This window comes from Artibeus jamaicensis, unplaced genomic scaffold, assembly GCF_021234435.1.
Source record: "Artibeus jamaicensis isolate MK-2021 breed Jamaican fruit bat unplaced genomic scaffold, CSHL_Jam_final contig_2536, whole genome shotgun sequence".
Lineage (NCBI taxonomy): Eukaryota > Metazoa > Chordata > Mammalia > Chiroptera > Phyllostomidae > Artibeus > Artibeus jamaicensis.
In genome coordinates this window covers 24,128-35,871 of record NW_026521543.1, presented here as the reverse complement: position 1 = coordinate 35,871, position 11,744 = coordinate 24,128, and the positions used below count along the sequence as shown (strand labels likewise).

The 11,744-nt window shown below is 35.1% G+C and overlaps 1 pseudogene; it reads left to right on the top strand.

The window, feature by feature from the left end:
* Positions 1-8,139: 8,139 nt before the first annotated feature.
* On the top strand, positions 8,140-8,742 carry LOC128626966 (60S ribosomal protein L15-like; annotated as a pseudogene).
* Positions 8,743-11,744: the final 3,002 nt, after the last annotated feature.

Here is an 11,744-nt window from a genome sequence, read left to right as displayed (position 1 = left end):
GGTTTAGACCCCACACTTCTCAGGGGGAATGCCCTGGCCATGGAAACATTCCTCTGGCACTTCAACGGCCACCTGTGGGAGTCCAGCTAGCCCTCTTGTGTCTCCTCTGCTCTCCCTACCAGTCACATTGTGATGAACTGGTTTCTTCTGTCTGTGGTTACAAGGCTTCTTTCTCAATATTGTCCACTTGTTTATTCCATATGATTTCTCTGCAATTTAGTTGTAATTTCAGATTGGTCCTGGAAGTTGATGTTGCTTCTACTTACTCCTCCACCATCTCATATGTCTCCTCCTTTTTTTTTTTTTTTTTTGGCATATGGGTGTCACGTATCCCAAAACCATTTATTGAAGAGACTGTCCTTTTCATATTGCATATTCTTATTCTGCTGTCATAAATTACTGATATATGTATGAGTTTATTTTGGGGTTCTCTATTCTGTTCCATTGTCCTGTGTGCCTGTTTCTATTCCAATATCATTCTGTTGTGATTACTAGAGCTTTGTAATACAATTAGGAATCAGGGAGCATGGTGCCTTTAGATTTGTCTTTTTTTTCTAAAAATCACTTTGGCTAATTGGGATCTTTTCTAGTTTCATACAAACTTTGGGATTGTGTGTCCTATTTTTGTGAAAATGCTCTTAGAATTTTGATAGACATTGCATTAACTCTGTAGCTTTTGTTGGGTGATATGAATATTTTAACAATATTTTTTCAACCTATGAGCATAAAATATTATTCCTTTTATTTGTGTTTTCTTCCATTTCTTCCATCAAAGTCTTGTGGTTTTCATTGAACACATTTTTTTCTCCTTAGTTAAGTTTATTTCTAGGTACTTTATGATTTTTGATGGAACTGTAAATGGAATTATTTTCTTAGTTTCTCTTTCTGACAGTTTGTTGTTAGTGTATAAAAATGCAACACATTTTTGTATATTTATTTTGTACCTTGCAGCTGTACTGAATTTGTCTATTAGTTCAAACAATTTTGGCAGGGGGCAGTGGCGGGGTAACATCCATAAGGTTTTCTATATGCAAAATAATGCCATCATAAATAGTAACAGTTTTATTTATTCTTTTCCAGTTTAGATGACTTTTATTTCTTCTTATTACTTAATTACTCTGGCTAGGACTTTCAATACTACATTGCATAAAAATATCAAGAGTGAATACCCTTGTCTTATTCCTGAACTTGAGGAAAGTTTTCAGCTTTTCACAGTAATATGTTAGCTGCGAACTTGTCATTTGTGGCTTTTATTGTGTTGAGGTACATTTTCTCTATATACACTTTGTTGAAAATTTTCATTATAAGTTACTGTTAAATTTTATCAACTGCATATCTATATATATTGAGATCATCTTATAGTTTTTATATTTCATTTTGTTAATTTGGTGTATAATGTTGATTGATTTGAGGATGTTGAATGATCTAGCATGCCTGGAATAAATCCTAATTGGCTATAGCGCTTAACCCATTTAATGTATTGTTTAATATAATTCTCTAATATTCTTCTCTAAAGAAGTATTCTCCTGTAATGTCTTTTTTGTGAGGTTATTGTCTGGTTTTGGTAGCAGGGTAATGATGGCTTTGTAGAATTAGTCTGATAGTGTTCACTCTTCTTCAATTTTCTGGAAACATTCAAGAAGGATAATTATTAACACTTTTTGAATGTTTGGTAGAATTCACCGGTGAAGCCATTTGATCCTGGACTTTTGTCTGTTGTGTTGCAGGAGATATAATCAACATGCAGATAACAGTTGCATTTCTATTCCTTAACAACAAAACATCTGAAAAAATAAGCTATCTAAATTACAGCAGCATCAAAAAATACCCAGGAATAAATTTAACTAAGTGAAAGATCTGTACAATGAAAACTACAAGACACTGTTGAAAGAAGTGAAAAAAGACAAAAAGAAATGGAAAGCTATCCCACATCCATGGATCAGAAAAATTAGTATGGTAAAAAAGACCATTCTACCCAAAACCATCTATAAAGTCAATGTAATTCTTATAAAAATTTCAATGGTATATTTTACAGAAATAGAAAAAATAGCCCTAAAATTTATGGACAACACAAAAGACTCTAAATAGCCAAAGCAACTATTGCAAAGTGAAAAGCCAAGTCATTACACTATCAGACAGTACTACTGATATCAAACAATACTACCAAGATATAGCCATAAGACAGTATGAAACTGGCATGAAAACAAACTCATAGATCAATGGAAGGAAGAGAATAGAGAGCCCAGAAATAAAACCCTGTGTACACAGTCAACTAATATTTGACAAGGAGGCAAGAATACTTAATGGATAGTCTCTTTAAGAAATGGTTGGGAAAACTGGATAACCACATGCAGAAAAATAAAATTGGATCCTTATCTTACAATACTTATAAAAATTAACTCTAAATGAATTAATGATATAAACATATGCTCTAATACCTTAAAACTCCTAGAAGAAAATATAGGGATGAAGTTCCTTGACATTAGTCTGGGCAATAATATTTTGAATATGACAACAAAAGTACAAGCAAAAAGAGCAAAAATCAGCAATTGGGACTATATTACATTTAAAGTCCTCTGCACAGAAAAATAAATAAATAAAAACACAACCTATGAAATTGAAGAAAATAATGCAAACCATAGATCAGATAAAGAATTAATATGCAATAATATTTTTAAAAACTCACAATTCAATAACAGAAACCCTGCCAATTTTATTTAAAAACAGGCAGAGAATCTGAATAGATGTCTTTTTCAGATAGACATCCAAATGGCCAAAAGGTACATTAAAGGATGCTCATCATTATTAATAATCCTTCTAAACCACAATAAGATATTACCTTTCATCTGTTAGAAGGACTATAATAAAGATGAGAGATAACGGGGGTTGGCAAGGATGTGGTGATAAGGGAACACATACACTGTTATTGGGAATGTGAATTGGTTTAGCACTATTAAAACATGGAGTTTTTCTTAAAAACATAAAAATAGAACTATCTTATCTATTAATTCCACTTTTGGGTACATATCCAAAGGAAATAAAAATAGGATGTTGAAGAGATATATGCACCCTCATGTTGCATTAGTCACAATAGTCAAGATATGAAAAAACATGTGTCTGTCAATGGATGAACTGATAAGTTGTGTCATATGTGTGTGTGTACATATACATATGACAGAACATTATTCTGCTAGGAGAAAAAAGGAAAATTCTGTCATTTGCAACATGGATGGATTTTGAAGGTATTATAAGTGAGATAAGTCTAGACAGAGAAAGAATACTTATAATATTACATATACATGAAATCTAAAAAATCTAAATTCATTAAACACAAAATAGAATGTTGGTATTCAGGGGATGGGGTATGGGGGAATTAAAGAGAGATTGTTTAAGGGGCCAATTTTGCAACCAGTAGATAAATAAGTTCTGGAGATCTAATGCACATTATAATGATTATAGACAATAATACCTTATTATAAACATCAAAGTTTCTAAGACACTAGTTCTTAATTGTTCTTGCCACAAAAAGGTAATTATGTAACAAAATACAGGTGTTGAAATGCTAAAGGTGGTGATTATATTTAAATATATAAATATTTATTAAAGGTGTCAATATTTAAATATATCTAATCAACATGTTATACACTTCAGATTTATACAATGTTATATGTCAATTATATTTCAAAAAAGTTGCAGGGGCATATAAGGATTGATGATTACCTAATTAACTCATTACAAAACCCTAGATGCTGAAATTATTATAATCCTGAAATATTAAAACTTTTTAATGTGAAAGAAGAGCCAATATTCTTCAGAAAAGAGCACAAATCTACACACACAGAAGTCATCAGTGAATTTTCTAAGCTAAACCAAAGCCTTTACTTTCTAAATCAATTGAATGATAGTATGCTACAGGGAAAAGAGACCTTACTCTGGGGCACAAATCATGGTGGGGCTCGGAGGAACCAGATAAAGAAAGAAGTAATAGCTGCCCCAGTACCTGCACCAGACTGCTTGAATTAACCTCTGATACATAGCCCAGTCCCCTGAGTTATACAAATAGAAATAAAGTCTAAAATCAAATAGGTTAGGACTTGGACAGACTTTTTTCATTGAATTAATGCACTATAAATAGAAGAAAAAAGTTTGGACTTCTATTTTTCACATGCCATTTACCTGTATTTTTTGATTGGTGATACACAAAGTAACCGTATCTAAAACACAGCACACAAGAAAGAATTATGAAAGGTGTCATCTCCCAATAATTATCCTTTAGGAGCATGGTATCTGAAACAGATATCACAAAGATTCAATTAGAAAAGCAAAAATCTGGGTGTTCATTGAATTAGAAAGAGATATTCTATAGTAAAAAACATGCCACTTCATACACTGATCTTCCTGCATCTCTAGGGACAGGCCAGGCTTGGAGTATGTGGAATGAGGCAGAGAGTAAGGCTAATGTGATTTGACTTAACATGGTATTAGAACTGAGAAAGGTATCTTGCCAAATTTCCTCTCCTATTCTATTACAAATTGCAACATTAAAGGGTAACAGATAAAGTTGGTTCCTGAATGTGATACATCTGTCCAGGATCTGAGTAGCTTAATTTCCTAAATTAAATATTTTCACCCAAGTATAATATTTAGTGAGGAAAAAAAACAATATGAATTACTTTTCTGCCAAAACTAATAGTTCTGTAGAAAGTAATGACTGTTTGCATTTTTGTATCTACCTTCATGAGGGAAATTTAACATGCGTTTTTAAAGTAATATTCTTTCAGGATTTTGCAATCAGAGGTTTGCTAGCCCAATCTAGAGATTGCTGCTAATGCCTGAAAAAAAAAATGGCAAAAGAGTAATGCCTTGCAATTCCAGAATCACAGGGAAAAATATATCTTCGGTTTTCTAACGTTGACTCTTTAAGAAACACCCTCCATGAAACCATTAAAGTGCTTATTGGAACACTACTAAAGATCATTCAGGTTTCTAAGAGTATCCTCCATCCGAAAAAATGAACTTGTAATTTGATCACATATCTATACGGTGGCTAATTTGGCTGTATGCATCTTTTTTGGTGGGGAAAAGGATTGAGCTAGAATAATCCAGCTTTAAAACAAAGGAAAGTAAGAAAGGAGTCCTGAGATATAAAGAACAATAGAAATAATCTGGGTGAAATGAGAGTTAAGACTATGACTTAAAAAAATTCTCTAAATTTACCATTAATTTTAGTCATATAGTTAAGAAGCCATACTATTTTCCATTCAACACAGTTTTTTAAAAGAAAAAATATTTTTTGCAAAAAAGTCAGTCTCTCAAACTGAGGAAAATTAAATAAAAGTATAAAGTAGTTTTGCCATACCTACAAGTTCTGCACTCATGGATTCAACCAAGCACACATCAAACATACTGGAAAATAAAATTTTTTAAACCCAGAAAGTTCCAAAAAAACAAAAATTGAACTCAAGTTCCAAAAAGAACTTGAAAACTTGAATGAGCACTAACTGAATTCACGTGAATAAACTAATATGTAGGTATACCCTGTAAGTAGTTTAAATGCAAATACAGGTTCTACGCAAATACTACACCAATTTATGTAAAGAATTGAGCATTCATAGCATTCATGGAGTTTGATATCCTTGAAGGGTCCTGAAGCCAAACCCCCACATACAGAGAGATAACTGAACAATTTTATGATGACTCCATTCCACATTTTTACATCATTATTTGTGAGAAAAAAATTTAAAGAGGAAGGTGTTTAAGTAGAGTAAGTTTAAAAATATTACCAATATAGGAATAAAATAATAAAACTTACAAAACTAGAATAACAAAGGATAAAGAAGAGAGGACTAATAAAACTAAGAAAAGTTTTATTTAAAAAAAAGGCAAAAGTATTGTTTAAAAGGGAAATTAAGAAATTTATATAGACACTTTCAATTAAATTTATTCAACTACCTACAAGCTAAAAAACTAGAATGCTCAGAAGTAATTATTCAGTGGGTAGGGTTTATGGTTAAGATGGAATAAGAAGTTTCATAATTTTCACTTGGTATCATTCTGTGTTCTTTGAGACTTTCTTTTCACCATCTTATACTATAAGAGCAAAGTGTTATTATTACATTAATATACACTGCCTTAATAAACTTTGACAGTTAGATTTTGTTTAAAATTAGAAATTGTTAGACTGTTCAAAGTCATTTATAGCTAAGTACAACTAATTCATACTTTGGCTTTTGCCTAATCCATGAATTTAATAATATCCTATTTTATACATTTGCATTACATTAACATTTGGCAAGCATTTTCTTCTGAATTATTAATTGTGTGATAGCCATCTAACCTTCAGTGACAGAATCTCTTTCTGACACTCACCTTGCACTTTAATTTTTGTCCATTTCTCTTGGCCAGTTATTGGATTCTGAAGATAACAGGTAACACTTTGGGAGCTGACATTGAGGACAAGAGCAGTGCTTATGTGGAATAACTCAGATTTATCTTGTGAGTACAATTCAGATGATGGTGGAATTATTTGTCCACTGGTATCTCTCCACTGTATCTGAGGTTTAGGGAACCATCCTTCTGAATTACACTCCACCATTATCTTCTCTTTGTTTGTAGCATTTACATTAAACTGTATCTCCAAGCCTACAGCTAGTGGATAATTAAAAAGGAAAGGTAGTTATGCTGGAAGAATGGCAGTTAAAGAGAAAAAAGACATAAAACACACTTGCAAGGAGATTAAAAAATAAGTCAAGATTGGTACCTAGCATTTGCAGATAGTGGTACCATTTACAGAAATGGGGAAAAAGTGTTGCTGAATTAATATAGTGTCATGGAAGACCACCTCTCTCCTAAACATAATAAAGTCCACAATAGATTTCAGAAAGATCTATTAAGTTTATTCAATTTAGCTTTCTATTGTTATAGAAATATTGTGGAAATCAACACAAAGTAAAAACAACCACAAAAAATAAAATCATGTAACAAACAAATCCTAAAAAGTTGTTTTTTTGTTTGTTTTACTTCATTTTGTTTTATAGTTTCTGGCACAAATTTTTCAATAAATACTGAAAAAATAGTGGCTGGTGATTTTAAAGTGCTTTACCCTCTGAAGTAACTCATTTCTCCTAAGCACTTAACTATCCATGTGTGTAATTTATATTGTATTTATACTATCATATTTTCAATGAATTGTTTTAAATGAACATATAATTACTCCCCAAATCCAGTTGTGAACAGGGCAATGGATAAAAGCACAATAATTCTAAGAGTCCAAATTCAAAAACTTTTAAAAGATCCATCTCTATGCCTTAAATTAATATAAAGATAAAATGCTAGGCTTGATCAGACAAATTAGCAATTTTCACAAGCCAGCATTTGGAACTACTGATTTATTTAATTTACTGGGGTGACATTGGTTAATAAAATTATATAGCTTTCAGCTATACAGTTCTACAGCACATCATCTGTATATTGTATTGTGTGTTTACCACCTCAGATCAAGTCCCCTTCCATCATCATTTATGCCCTTTGCCTTCTTCTACCTCCCCCCATATCCCCACCATTCTGTTGTCTGTGATCCTGAGTCTTTCTTTTTTTTCTTTACTTAATCCCTTCACCCTTCTCACTCAAACCCTCCACTCTGACAGCTGTCAATTTGTTCTCTGTATCCATGAATATTTGGAACTAATTAAACGTTTGAACTAATTAGTTACAGCTCAAGTTTGTGAGAGCAAATATTAGCAGCTGAAATTAGAGGTTTAGTTATAGTCACATCATAGAAAGAGGGCTTTCAGTTTCAGGATAACATTATTATAATTTTTTAAGGAAATTGGAAGCTATTGAATGTTTCAAGAAAAGAGAAGTAGCCTACTTTATATTTAGCTTTAAGAAAGTCAAATGATCAAATTTTAGAATATTTTACTAACAACTACATGGAGATCTGTTTCAATAAAAAAGATTTGTAACTAGGGGAATCCGGGTAAAGAAATATTGAATACCCCATAATGTTTGCAAACTTTCTGTAAATCTAAAAATAGTCCTACATAAAAAGTTACTAAAATTATTATGGAAGAGTCCAAAAGGAATTATGGGAGAAAGGTTCTTCCTTTTCATCTAACCACAGACATAAGGTAAGCCAAGATGGTTGCTTACGAGTACATCGAGGAGCTATGGAGGAAGAAGCAGTCCCATGTGACAAACTTCCTTCTCAGGGTGCACTGCTGGCAGTACTGCCAGCTCTCTGCACTCCACAGAGCCCTCCGCCCCACAAGGTATGATAAAGCGGTAGGCTGGGATACAAGGCCAAGCAAGGTTATGTCATATATCGGATTTGTGTGCGCTGTGGTAACTGCAAACACCCTGTTCCTAAGTGTATGAACTATGGCAAGCCTGTCCATGTTCATTATGGTGTTAACCAGCTTGTCTGAAGTCTTCAGTCTATTGCTGAGGAGTGAGCTGGGCACCACTGTGGTCCTGAATTCTTAATGGGTTGGTGAAGATTCCACATACAAATTCTTTGATATTACCCTCATTGATTCATTCCATAAGGCCATCAGAAGGAATCCTGACACCCACTACATCACCAAACTGGTCCACAAGCACAGGAAGATGTGAGGGCTGACATCTACAGGCTGCAAGAGCCATAGCCTTGGAAAAGGCCACAAGTTCCACCACACTATTGATGGTTCTTGCCCTGCAGCTTGGAGAAGGCACAGTACTCTCCAGCTTCACCATTACTGCTAATACGTATCATAGTTGTCAAATTTTAACCTAATAAACAATTTAGAACAGTAAAAAAATATGGTACAGCCCTGTCTCCAATGGCTCAGTGGACTGATTGCTGGCCTGTGAACCAAAAGGTGACTGGTTCCATTTCTAGTCCAGGGCACATGCCTGGGTTGCAGGCCAGGTTCCTAGTTGGGGGTACATGAGAAGCAACCACACATTGATGTTTCTCTCCCTACCTTTCCTTCTCTCTAAAAATAAATTTTAAAAATCTTTAAAAAACAAGTCACTTTAAAAAAAAGAAAAAATTATTGTGGTGGATTGTATCAATGTTAATTTCCTCATTGTGTTATACAAGATGTTACCACTGAAGAAAACTGGGTAAAGTGTAAATGTATTATTATTTCTTTAAAATTGATTATGAATCCACATTTACTTTAAAATAAAAAGCCTAATTAAAATGATTAGGAAAGTTTTACTCTGTGTCAATAGTGAGGGCGGATGGTATTTAATACATCTGACAGGAATTCTGAGAGCTCTGAGTGGATCCATGATTGTTTGAGATTTATAGGAGAAGTGACAGGACCTGAAGAATTTATATATTGTCTGTCCTTTTCTCTTGATACTTGTCCTTTATTTTCCCAGACTAATGTAATTGTATCTTGGCACAATAATAACCAAATCAGATAACTTGGAAAAATTAGGGGGAAAAATAGCATTGCCTTAGAATCCAACTTCAGATTACCCCCAGGTCATGCATAACAAAGGTCATCAGAAGCAAACTTTTTTACCTGTTACTTTTACCTCCACAATGGCTTCTTCAGAGAAGTCACCATCTTTAAACAAACAGTGATACTCCCCTGCATCAGAAGCGACAATATTTTGGATTCTGACGGTCACATTGCCTTCCCCAATGGACTCTTTTAGCAACTTTGTTCGTTCCACGTAATCCTTACGGACTTCTCCATAAAGATCTTGGCCATCGTGGTACAAATACACAGGCTGGGTGTAGCGGTCCCGGAACAAGCGCACTTCCATGTGTGCTGCACTCTGTGGTGGTGAAATATGGCAGTGGATCTCAACCTGTCCACCCACCGTAACCACCAAAGGCTCTACTGTGCCATGTACCATGAATTGTGCTGTGAAAAAAGATAGATATCACAGGTTGAAATAAAAATAGAATTATGTATTACTAATATTAAATAATGAAATATTTTATTAAATATAGAAAATGTGTGTGTATATTACATGATTTTCCCATATTAAAAAATAAAAAGGCTGAATCTAAGATGGGATTCCCAGTAGTACTTAGAGCCTAGAAAGAAAAAAAATTTTTTTAACTTTTTTTATTGATTATGCCATTACATTTGCTCTATTCCCCCCCTCCATTCCCCTCCACCCTGCATACCCCTCCCCCACCATTTCCCCCTTTAGTTCATGAACATGTGTCTCAAATTCTTTAGATTCTGTATTTCCCCTGTTATTCTTACCCTCCCCCTGTCTCTTTTCTACCTACCGTCTATGCTACTTATTTTCTGTACCTTCTCCCCCCTTCCCCTCCTCCCACTCCCCTGTTGCTAACCCTCCATGAGATCTTCATTTCTATGGTTCTGCTCCTGATCTAGCTGTCCTCTTAGTTTGCTTTTGTTTTAGGTGTGGTTCTTAATAACTGAGTTTGCTGTCCTTTCACTGTTCATCTTTTTTATCTACTTTTTCTTAGGTAAGTCCCTTTAACATTTCATATAATAAGGGCTTGGTGATGATGAACTCCTTGAATTTGGTCTTATCTGAGAAGCACTTTATCTGTCCTTCCATTCTAAATGAAAACTTTGCTGGGTAGAGCAATCTTGGTTGTAGATCTTTGGTTTTCATGACTTGGAATACCTCTTTCCAGCCCCTTCTTGCCTGTAAGGTCTCTTTTGAGAAATCAGCTGACAGTCTGATGGGAACTCCTTTGTAGGTGACTGTCCCCTTAGCTCTTGCTGCTTCTAGGATTCTCTCCTTCATTTTAATCTTGGCTAATATAATGATGATGTGCCTTGGTGTGTCCCTTCTTGGGTCCAACTTTTTTGGGACTCTCTGAGCTTCCTGGATTTCTTGAAAGTCTATTTCCTTTGCCAGCTTGGGGAAATTCTCCTTTATTATTTGTTCAAATAAGTTTTCCACTGGTGGCTGTGCCTTTCCCCCTTCTGGTACCCCTATAATTCGGATGTTGGAATGTTTAAAGATGTCCTGGAGGTTCCTAAGCTTCTCTTCGTTTTTCTGAATTCTTATTTCTTCATTCTTTTCTGTTTGATCATTTTTTTCTTCCTTCTGGTCCACTCCCTTGGTTTGAGTCCCAATTTTCTTTCCATTACTATTGCTTTCCTGTGTATTTCCCTTCATTTCAATTAGTTTAGTTTCCATATGTTTCTCTAATTTGTGACTAAAATCAACCAGTTCTGTAAGGATCCTGATAACCAGTGTTTTGAACTGTACATCTGAAAGACTGGCTATTTCTTCATCGCTTAGATCTATCGGTTCTGGGGCTCTGAGTTGTCCTAGAGCCATTTTTGGTCTATTCGTGCTGTTAAGTAAGCAGAGCAAAGCCTTAGTTATTTACCAGGGCGGGGAGACCCAGGTCGCTGGTTTGTGACGCTGTGTGTGGGGGCGTGGTCAGAGAGGGAGCAATGGCGGTCCTCTCCACTAGCCCAGCCCGCCTCAGTCACACCACACACCTCGGGCTTGTTTATCCGATGGGAATTGTGCGAGCCTGCTGCCCCGAGCAGGCTTCCCTTCTCACTGGTTTCTCTGCACGCAGGTACGCTACCGACCGCAGACAGCCCCGCCGCGCTTCTTCCCTGTGCGCTCCCGTAGCTAGCTCACTCTTGATCAGCACTTTCGGCTGCTCGCGCGCTCACCGCGCACAACCTGGGAATTTTTTCTTGCCAACCTGTTCCGCTGCTGGCTTCGCTCCTCATACCGGTCCAGCTGAGTATCTAGTTGTCCTTTGGAGTCCGTATTGTTGATTTTCCGTGTGG